Here is an 11,715-nt window from a genome sequence, read left to right on the forward strand (position 1 = left end):
TTGACAGTAGGCAGTAGATGCTCAAATGGACTATTGGGGGCCTCAGCCTTTGAGAGGGATGGCTGGTAAATTGTTTCTATTGTTTGATTAATTATGGTTTCCTCAATGCTTGAGGAAGAGGACAGCGATACGTTCCAGTGCTTGATGCCAGCAGACTGTCCTCTGTACATCTTGCACAAGAGCCTTTCATTAGCCAGGTCACCTAGAGGAGCAACTACTGGCCGTAGGGTGTTCTCTTTGTATGGGGAAGAGGTTTACAAAGCCGGGGGTGAGTGACAGCCTTTGTGGTGCCTACCACAGATCTCTTTACTATCTGCCTCAATGTTGCTCCTCTCCACATCTCTCCTGGGACTCAGCCCACCGAACTGAATGTCATCCGAGAGAACTGAGGCCCTGTTGGATAGCTTACTAGTGCACGTGCTGTTCTCAAAGCTTTCACTTAGCTGATAAGCCAATGGCTGAAGCTCATACTGCTCTGGCTCCCTTCCGCCCCCTACCTGTCGCTGCCTTTGGCGCTGTTGGTTTGGGTAAAGGTAATTACCCTGGTCTTTATTGAAATTCCTTCGAACTCTTGATCTCCCAAAAGCCCCGTTGACTGCAGAGGTTGAGGACCTAGGTTCTGATGCTGAGCAGGATGGCAGACCTTCAGTTCCCTGTTTAGATGAACATGGCAACATTATTTTACCACTGTTTTTTTAAGACTGAAAAAGCAACATAGGGATTGGAAAAAGGTGGCAAATCCACATGCTACATATTTCACCAGAAATAGGATTATCCCCAGCTTTCTGAACAACAAGGCAGTAGTAGGGAGCATAATGATGCCCGCACAGCAAAAGGCCATGGATCCTATTGCTACAGGACAGCCCATTATTTTCAGAGAATGCGCAACTCTTCCAGTTCTATCAGCGTGTGGAGCTGAATTATATGATATGCAGTAGTTGGCTAAAAAGTCAAGACAGCCCAGCAGCAGCTGATATGCAGAGTGCCTCCACACCGCTAAGCTGCCATTCTAGAAGGACAAAAACCGATGGTGACAAAAACACTTTCTCCAACAGCAGCAGTGCCATAAATACTCAGTGGAATATTCCATGTGGTCAGAAGAAGCAAGGCAAATGTTAGAGCTATGGAGAACCCAGTAACCACAAGGGTCTCTGAGCTTAGACATTGTTGCAAGTCAGAGTGTCAACTGGCTCACAATCCATCCTTTCTGAAGTCCCAGTGGCGCCCTAGAAATTTCTCCATTAAACCATGACACAATATCATTATAGAAAAGGGTGGTGTTACTAAAGTTGTAACTATAGCGGTGCGTAGTTCTAAATACCATTACCAGGGCTGCTATTTGCCCGTATGCCTCAAAAGTTAGGCCTCCAACCTCGGACACATAACCCTCTGCATGCCGCTCAGCCACCATCATGCTCAGGCGTTGTTCAAAAACACCCGGTACGTAAGGAAAACTGAAAAGCGTTGCAGCAAAAACGAAAAGCATCCTCATTCTCGGAGCAACGTCGAATAGACACCTAGTCTATGAGTTGCTTGACAATACAGACATTGTCTGTTGAGCCTTCGTTTTCAGACGATGACGATGAGGGTAAATAAAAGCCTTGGTTTTGAACTCTTCCACACAATTCCCTCAACCACACCTGAGCCTCTGGGCTACTCATGTTAAACTCTGGATCCATAACTAAAGATCCATTGCTTTTTGGATCAAAGGGAGTGCCATTATCGGTTGGGATGACTCCCCAAACAAGAGTTAATGTAATAAACTGGTCCTCCCCATTCACCAGTCATTCAAACATGAATTGGTGGCGATATTCAGCATCATATCTTTCAAAGGGATGGCTGGAGTGGAATAACTGAGTTGCCCTGTTGTCTAAAGTGGGTAGTCTCATACCAGGGTCTGCAACTGAGATATATGTTCCACCTGTGGCCAACACTGCGAACCAGCAGACCCAAATGTATCTGAACTTGACCACTCCACAAGGGAGGATTTTTCAGGAAAAGTACATTGGAGGTGTCGGACAATCCTCGCTTCAACCCTCGTAGCTTCTGACCAAAGGTGAAGAGGCATTGCTTTCGTGAACTTGTATCCCAGAACCTGCCAGGGCTTTTCGTGCCATAAGGCTTCCAGGTCTGAACAGTAACTGAGGCTTAGGCAGCCACAGTGTAGTGCTCACACAAAGTGAGAGAGCTGGGCAACCACGCAAGGGCGGAGAGAGTACAGATGAAGGACGCAGTTCCCAGGTACACAGCAAAGAATCGCACTGCTGTGATGCTGCTCAGCAACCCTGAGAAAAACGTGGCACTAGAAGTCAGTCCTGATGCAAGTATCAAATATCCAACCTCTTGGAGAACTCGATTGACTCTCTTCTCTAGAGAAGCGGGTGGATTCTGGGATAGTTGTAGGTTCCAGAAATCAATGAAAGTAAAAGTCTGGTTAGAGCAACTGCCGAACAGGATGAGAGCTGAAGCTAAGTTGAAGAATGTCAGCTGGAAAACCACTTTGTAGAAGAAATAGGAAGTCGATATGATATTCTATTGTCTGTCGCCCTAGGAAGTCATCAACCAGTTAATGCAATATCTGGAATACTGCACGAGTGTTTGCACCGAGTCGGCACAGATGCACAGTGACCTTGCTTGCCCCTCTCTGCACAATACGCCATCGTGGTAGTATGGGGTGCAAAAGCGGAGTAGGTGAAGACTCTGTCACCTGCAAAGATGTCAGGCTGAGACAGGATGAGGCATTGCTGAGAAATGCCAAGGTAGTTTCCCAATGACCAACTTGAACAGTAACCGCCCCTGATCATGGCACCGTCCAATTACAAACAGATATGTTGCTTGCAGAGATCTTGGAAGTGGGGTTGTGAACAAATCTGAAACATGGAGAAGAGAAGTTTGTCATTTTAACACATCTATGGACTTCTATGATATTTATTCTCACTCTTCCCATGGCAAAAACTATATAATTATGTTCCATCTACCTTTTATTACAAGAGCAAAATGAAAGGTGCAGATGTTTTTGCAACTTATCATCATGTAACTTATTGTCGACGGCAGGTAGCCTGGTGGTTAGAGCATTGGACTACCAACCGAAAGGTTGCAAGATCGAATCCCAAGCTGACAAGGTAAAAATCTGTCGTTCTGCCCCTGAACAAGGCAGTTAACCCACTGTTCCTAGGCTGTCATTTGAAAATAAGAATTTGTTCTTAACTGACTTGCCTAGTAAAATAAATAAATTGTCACCCAATGGGGATCCGTAACAACTTTATTTTCTTTCAAATAAAGAATAGCAGACCATTTTTTTTATTATATCAGTGTCTGCCAAGTTCTGTATCCCAGAATGGTCTTTAATTTGTTTGAGTTGGCTCCCTGATTTCATGGTCTGGTTAGTAATGGTGGAAAATGGCAGATGGTCTGCTGATTTAAGATGAGTAAAGACCTAGTCACCTACCCTGGCCTGCTCCATCTCACACATGGAGTAGATCGCCTTCAGGCTCCAAAGACTGGCAGAGTTTCCCAAACAGAAGACCAGTTGGATGTAGCAGTCTCCTGTGATACCACAGATGGCGGCAAGAACATGGCACCCCTCATCAAAGACTGTCCTGTCTTCACTTACAAAAATGGAGCTAGAGTGACTGCTTATATTCTTACATAACTGAAAGTGAACACTGGAATGATGAATTAGCGGGTCAATACCTACAGTTGAAGTCAGACATTTACATACACCTTAGCCAAATACATTTAAACTCAGTTTTTCACAATTCCTGATATTTAATCCTAGTAAACATTCCCTGTTTTAGGTCAGTTAGGATCATCATTTTATTTTAAGAATGTGAAATGTCAGAATAATAGTAGAGAGAATGATTTATTTCAGCTTTTATTTCTTTCTTCACATTCCCAGTGGGTCAGAAGTTTACATACACTCAATTAGTATTTGGTAGTTTTGCCTTTTAAATTGTTTAACTTGGGTCAAACATTTCGGGTAGCCTTCCACAAGCTTCCCACAATAAGTTGGGTGAATTTTGGCCCATTCCTCCTGACAGAGCTAGTGTAACTGAGTCAGGTTTGTAGGCCTCCTTGCTCGCGCACGCTTTTTCAGTTCTGCCCACAAATGTTCTATAGTATTGAGGTCAGGGCTTTGTGATGGCCACTCCAATAGCTTGACTTTGTTGTCCTTAAGCCATTTTGCCACAACTTTGGAAGTATGCTTGGGGTCATTGTCCATTTGGAAGACCCATTTGTGACCAAGCTTTAACTTCTTGACTGATGTTGCTTCAATATATCCACATAATTGTCCTTCCTCATGATGCCATCTATTTTGTGAAGTGCACCAGTCCCTCCTGCAGCAAAGCACCCCCACAACATGATGCTGTTACCCCCGTTCTTCACGGTTGGGATGGTGTTCTTCGGCTTGCAAGCCTCCCCCTTTTTCTTCCAAACATAATAATGGTCATTATGGCCAAACAGTTCTATTTTTGTTTCATTTTTGTCCCCATGTGCAAACCATAGTCTGGCTTTTTTATGGCGGTTTTGGAGCAGTGGCTTCTTCCTTGCTGAGTGGCCTTTCAGGTTATGTCGATTTATAGGACTCGTTTTACTGTGGATATAGATACTTTTGTACCTGTTTCCTCTAGCATCTTCACAAGGTCCTTTGCTGTTGTTCTGGGATTGATTTGCACTTTTCGCACCAAAGTACGTTCATCTCTAGGACACAGAACGCGTCTCCTTCCTGAGTGGTATGATGGCTGCGTGGTCCGATGGCTGCGTGGTCCCATGGTGTTTATACTTGCATACTATTGTTTGTACAGATGAACGTGGTACCTTTTCAGGCATTTGGAAATTGCTCCCAAGGATGAACCAGACTTGTGGAGGTCTACAATTTTTTTTATTGCGGTCTTGGATAATTTATTTTTGATTTTCCCATGATGTCAAGCAAAGAGACACTGAGTTTGAATGTAGGCCTTGAAATACATCCACAGGTCCACCTCCAATTGACTCAAATGATGTCAATTAGCCTATCAGAAGCTTCTAAAGCCATGACCACTTTTTCTGGAATTTTCCAAGCTGTTTAAAGACACAGTCAACTTGTAAGCTTCTGATCCACTGGAATTGTGATACAGTGAAATAATCTGTCTGTAACAATTGTTGGAAAGATTACTTGTGTCATGCACCAAGTGAATGTCACAACCGACTTGCCAAAACTTGTGGAGTGGTTGAAAAGTGAGTTTTAATGACTCCAACCTATGTGTATGTAAACTTTCAACTTCAACTGTGACTGTTCATCAGACCTGCAATTGCACTGATATGCTTTCACTTGTATTTCTGAGCTAACAAGACATAGCATTTTTTGAGAGATGTGCAGTGTCTACTACTTTATCTGCGGCAGCTTTTTAAGAGGCAGGGAGCAAGCTGAAAAAGGGTTTACAGTAGCATCTGGTTTGATAGGAATTTGGCAGAGAAAGCCACAGTGCTGCCGAGGGAGACATTCACCATCAGCGGGTCAGAGAAGTCTGGTAGGGGACCAATTAACAGGCCGGCTAGGGAGCATCTTAGGAGGACCACTGCACACCCGACGAGCACCGCCAGAGGATACTCCACTACCACCTGGGAGTAACTGTCAAGGAAATGCCACAGGAAAAGAGGCTCTCTTTACATAATGAAAGTACTATATATCTCTAGGAAAATCAAAGTAAAACATTGAACATTAAATCTTGAAACATTGGTCACCAGTACCCATATTTTGAGTCACACAATACTATCTTGATCTTATGACCATGTTGAATAGCTAAATTAAGAGCTAAAGATTGTTGTCCTAATTACTGCCATGCACTGAGTACAATTGGAAGGAAGGTAAATTGTTGGTCATTTTTATTCACACAATGATCTTGTTGTCGTGGAAACTGACTTTCTAGGGATCCAGTAGTCTGTCATCCCTAAAATAGAAACATAATTCTGTGTCATTGACCTTGTTTTGAGATTATATTCTTCCATTATAATATGCTAAGGACATACAGTAATTGGGTGTGACTCCAGATACGCATTGCCTTTGATTGGCTTGAGATGGTAGGCGTCACCCTGATGATAGGCGTCGCCCTGTAAGACTTGGTGGTAGAGCTGGGAGGAGGAGGGCCTGGAGAGGCTGCAGCTGTCAGACTGATCCCCTTTGGTTTGGATCAGAGTCGCCCGGGCCACACAGTGTTGGGAGGACACAGTGACACCACCGGTATCTCACTGTCAGAAGACAGACGGAGGGAAAAGTGTATTTCTGTATAACCCCTACATTAGCAGTGCTTGCCATTTGTCAAATGTACACTGGAATTTTCAGTAATCAATGTTTGCCTTGAGTAGGCAAACCAAATTAATTGGGTAAGGAATGACATTTCTAAAGTATTGTTGCGTTGCTTGAAGGCCCAATTAGGCAGAGATGCTCCGCCTGTCCACATTCATAAGAGAGTCCCGTGGATAGGGAATGCTGTGGATGAAATGAACAATAACTGATGTTTATGGAAGAAGTGGGTGAAGATATAATTTTTTCTTCTTCGTGTTGTCTTTAGGCCTAACGCAATTACTAATGGTGCTTGACGTTGTCATCTCTGGTGGTCAGCAGAGTTTCAGCATGTACAATGTTGATGTCCAATTCCTAAATCAATCCCTATTTACTGAACTACATTTACATTTTAGCCATTTATCGGACGCTCCTATCCAGAGCGACTTCCAGGAGCAATTAGGATTAAGTGCCTTGCTCAAGGGCACATCAACATATTTTTAATCTAGTTGTCTGATGAATTTGAACCAGCAACCTTTTGGTTACTGGCCCAATGCTCTGAACCGCTAGGCTACCTGCAGCACTGTAAAAGGCGGCGTATGGTCAATCCGACGTCTTAATTGGCCATCCAGCATTTACCGTGATACGGCCTCTGCAGAAGTCAGGGCATTCATACTTCTTGCCCTTCGCAGAGCTGTTGTGAAGGAAATTGTCAAGAAAGTGACTGTGTCTATACAGGACATCCCGCCCGCCCCCACCTACCATCAACCAATCATGTCAATGCGGAGCTTTATGGAGCCCTCCGCATTGTTACAAAATTTGGAAGGCGCAAGGCGATGTGGTCTCAGTTTGGTTTCTGCATGCCTCTGGAGGCTCCGCAATTGCGTCACACCATCCATACGGAGTCTCCGACCACATTTTCGGATCAAGCATAAATTGGCTTTAAGTAATATTGAATTCCCGGTATTACAATAATCTAGAGTATGACTGAATGAAACCAGACATTTAGGCACAGTCTAAATCTAATCTGACTCAGGTTAGAGGGGTAAAATTACTTGTTATGGGTAGGGTCATAATCTTTGGGCCGATGAGGCATTGCATCCAGTTATTCCAGACCTGGTGGCCTGGATGGACTAAGACGCACTTCCTTGACTCCCTCCTTATCACCAAGGTGACGTGGTAAGTAAACGGAGCATGTGATCAGCAGTTGAGTGCTTTATTTGCATTCCCAACCACTGGGGAGAGATGGATGGGCAGCAAATGAATCATAGCTTGACTGTGTGCCATTGTGCATTTCAAAGCTGTATTAATAATAGTGTCTTAAGCGTCTAAAAGTGTAGAGGCAATTATCAAACCTATATAGTGGTTCCACTCATGATCCTATCAAGATGACAATTTTGCCTGCGGGACAAAATATGTTGCTCATTGGGTGGCTGATGGTGTCACTAGTTTGCTTCATACTCAGGACAATTCTTTATTTGCTGTCCAATAAAAAATTGCCATGCACCGCTCAACTGAGCTGTGTGACACATCACAAGCCGCACAGTGTACTGACAGCATGATGGGGGGCTTTTGTGCTAGCAGAAGGTGCTGTAGACTGCACCCTTTTGGACTGTTACTGCAGTGATTTTCCTTGATTCTCATTGACAGCTTTTTATAGAGCTAGGACATGCAAGCACAGCTATGCAATTTGTGGATCCAATTAATTGTTGAACAGAGCAGTTACAAAAATACCTCCAGTTGGGTGTTATCGAGCCCTTGCATGCAAGCTATGAAATAACAAACGCCTGAGATATTGCCAAATTCTCAAATATAATTGACATGGGAGGCGTCTATCAAAGGTTGCTATAACAATGTATTTTGGTCTAAAGTATCATATGCTGATACTTTGCTGTGTCCACCAGAAACAACCTCGGTTGGGCAGTGCTGGGCTACTTGCTAAATGTTGATATTACATAATATTTGGGTCTAAAGAGGATGTTGATTTGCTGACACTGCTGCTTTCATGTTTGCCCCATACTGCTACTGTGGCCTGCATAGCTGCGGGAAGTAGGGGTTCTGGAGGTGCTGCAGCATCCCTTGATAAATGTAAATAATTTTGCCAAAATTAGGCTATATAAATAATATTTGTTCATACAATTTATATTACTCCTGTCTATTTTGAAAATCATTCAAAATACTACACCAGAGAGCATAATTTAGCCACAGAGGATAAATATCTTAAAATAGCTGTTGATTAAGTTTTATCATAAACACTTAGTTGGGAAGGCTGCAATTTGGGCAGCACAGGTGCCAAATATAGAACAACTTGTTGTATTGTGGCCATAGACATAATCCATAGAAGGGTTTTGGAACCTCTAACACTGGCAATATGACCATTAAACTCATGGGTACACTAGCAATGACTGCCAGTCCTGACTTGAATTGGAACTGCCATCTATGGATTACATTTCTATGGCAGTCAGTTTGCCTTTCACAAATTTCTAAATACAATCGCGAGAAGAATGTACAGTTTGGAAAGCAAATGCCTACTGCTGAAAAGAGAAGACTAATCTGTCTGTAGAAGCTAATAATGATGCTTAGCATTTTTAACACAACAGTTGATGAAACAAGTCCTGCAGGCTCTAGTTTTATCTATGTTGACTATGGTCAAGTGCTGCAAAGGACCTAGAAAAGCTGCAGCTGGCCCAGAACAGAGCAGCACATTTTGCCCTTCAATGTACACATATGGCTAATATTAACAGTATGCATGTCAGTCCCCCTTGGCTCAAAGTAAAGGAGAGATTGACTGCATCAATTCTTGTTTTTGTGAGAAATACAATACCAGTCAAAAGTTTGGACACACCTACTCATTCAAGGGTTTTTCTATATTTTTACTATTTTCTACATTGTAGAATAATAGTGAAGACATCAAAACTATGAAACAACACACATGGAATCATGTAGTAACCAAAAATGTGTTAAACAAATCAAGATCCACAAGTTATTCCAGTTCATAAGTATCAATGTTGAGTGAATTATATCATATACTGTATGTAGCTAACCATAACTAAAACATACAGTGGGCACTGTAGTGACAGAGTGATGTGAATCACATCTATAAAAATGGCATGGTGGAGTTTTGCACTGTGGATTTGTGGTTTCCCCTAAGCAGACCCTAGAGTAGGCTTTTGTGTCCTTTGCCCTCAGAACAGCCTCACTTCGTCAGGGCATGGACTCTACAAGGTGTCAAAAGCATTCCACAGCAATGCTGGCCATGTTGTCTCCAATGCTTCCCAAAGTTGTCAAGTTGGCTGGATGTCTTTTGGATGGTGGACCGTTCTTAATACACACGGGAAACTGTTGAGCGTGAAAAACACAGCAGCGTTAGGTGCGCATAGGCATAGCACCTCCTAACCATACCCCGTTCAAAGGCACTTAAATATTTTGTCTCTCCTTTTCACCCTCTGAATGGCACCCATACACAATCCATGTCTCAATTGTCTCAAGGCTTACAAATCCTTCTTTAACCTGTCTCCTCCCCTTCATCTACACTGATCAGAGTGGATTTAACAAGTGTCATCAATAGCTTTCACCTGGTCAGTCTATACTCAGTGTATTTCTTGCAATACACTGTACTTAATATTGACTATTACATTACAACCAAGCATACTCTGGGGAGATATTGGCTGCTACAATAGAACATTTGAGAACAAATTTTACAAAAACAAAACAATGCATGTTTTTCTGCTGATACACACAATGCTGTCCTTTGATGACCTGTAGTCAGAAAAGGCACCTGGGACCAGAGAGGGAGAGCAAGACTGCTCTTCCTTGGGTTACTCAACCTTCATAAAGACATAATGCAGGCTGCTCTGGTGAATGATCAGTGGCACGCCAGCTGGTCTGTGTCTACAGATGAATCATAATGCAGACACCTCATCACTGAACCCATTAGTGTAGGCTGGAGGAAAGATCAATGGTCTTTTTGACACTGAGGCACCCAGTGAGCAAAATTTGTTAAAAATCTATTTTTTTTAACATATTTTGCACTGTCTGGCATAGAAACACAGTCTGGAAATCAAACTTTATCAACAACTTGTCAAAGTGTCCAAAAAATGTGATTTCAACAGTCCAAGCAAAGCAGTCCGTTTCCTAGAGGAACCATTACTTTTTGATGTATGCCTTAGTGCTGAGATTTTTAGATTACTGACTATAACATTTGAAATATGCCTACAGACTAGCGTATTATGTCAAGAACTTGTTGATGTATTTCAAATTTAGATATACATGTTCCAAGCGGTCCCTATTTTGGGGAGTAACCGTGGATTTCATATTAGCTCCCCCAAAAATTCAGAGGCTTAACTTTTAATAACATTTTAAATATGGCTTTTAGTTCTTAAGATACATCTATATACGTTTAAGTAACTAGGCTAACATCCGGTGAAATTGGAGGGCGCGCAATTCAATAAATAATCATAATATTAAACATTTATGAACATACAAGTATCTTATATCGTTTAAAAGCTTAAATTCCTGTTAATCTTACTGCATTGTCCGATTTACAATAGGCTTTACAACGAAAGCATACCATGCAATTGTTTGAGGATGGCACCCCACATTAACATATTTTTCAACCAGCACAGGCTTCATAAAATCAGAAATAGCGATTAAATAAATCACTTACTTTTGAAAATCTTCCTCTGTTTGCAATTGCAAGGGTCCCAGCTACAACATGAATGGTCGTTCTGTTAGATAAAATCCTTCTTTATATCCCAAAAAGTCAGTTTAGTTGGCGCCATCGATTTCAGTAATCCACTCGTTCAACATGCAGACAAAGGAGTCCAAAAAGCTACTGCTAAACTTTGTTCAAACAAGTCAAACTACGTTTCTATTTAATCATCAGGTTTCCTCAAATGTAAATAAACTATAATATTTCATACGGAAAGAAGTATGTTCAATAGAAAAGTAAAATTAGTGAGCATGCTTCCTCTTCGTCGCGTGCCAACAGACTGATATTGTACCGGGACTCTGTGCAAAAACTCCAAATTCTTGCTCGTTTTTGAAGGAACAAGCCTGAAACAATGATTAAAGACTGTTGACATCGAGTGGAAGCCACAGGAATTGCAATCTGGGAGCTGGAATTACATAGAACCCATAGCTTTCCATTATAAGAGCCTGGGAGCTCAACAACAAAAAAATCTGGTTGATTGTTCTTTGGATTTTTGCCTGCCATATCAATTGTGTTATAGTCTCATACATTATTTTAACATTTCTACAAACTTCAAAGTGTTTTCTATCCAATGCTACCAATTATATGCATATTCTGGCTTCTGGGCCTGAGTAACAGGCAGTTTACTTTGGCCACGTCAGTCAGGTGGAAATTGAGAAAAATAGACCCTATCCTTAAGTATGCCTAGAGATGTAAAGTACTCAGATTGAGCTTCAATCTTCCATTGCCAGTGGGTTCTGGG

At 42.2% G+C, this 11,715-nt stretch overlaps 1 pseudogene; it reads right to left on the reverse strand.

The window, feature by feature from the left end:
* Positions 1–254: 254 nt before the first annotated feature.
* LOC115162691 (protein dispatched homolog 2-like) lies at positions 255–3,472 on the reverse strand (annotated as a pseudogene).
* Positions 3,473–11,715: the final 8,243 nt, after the last annotated feature.

This window comes from Salmo trutta, chromosome 25 (assembly GCF_901001165.1).
Source record: "Salmo trutta chromosome 25, fSalTru1.1, whole genome shotgun sequence".
NCBI lineage: Eukaryota > Metazoa > Chordata > Actinopteri > Salmoniformes > Salmonidae > Salmo > Salmo trutta.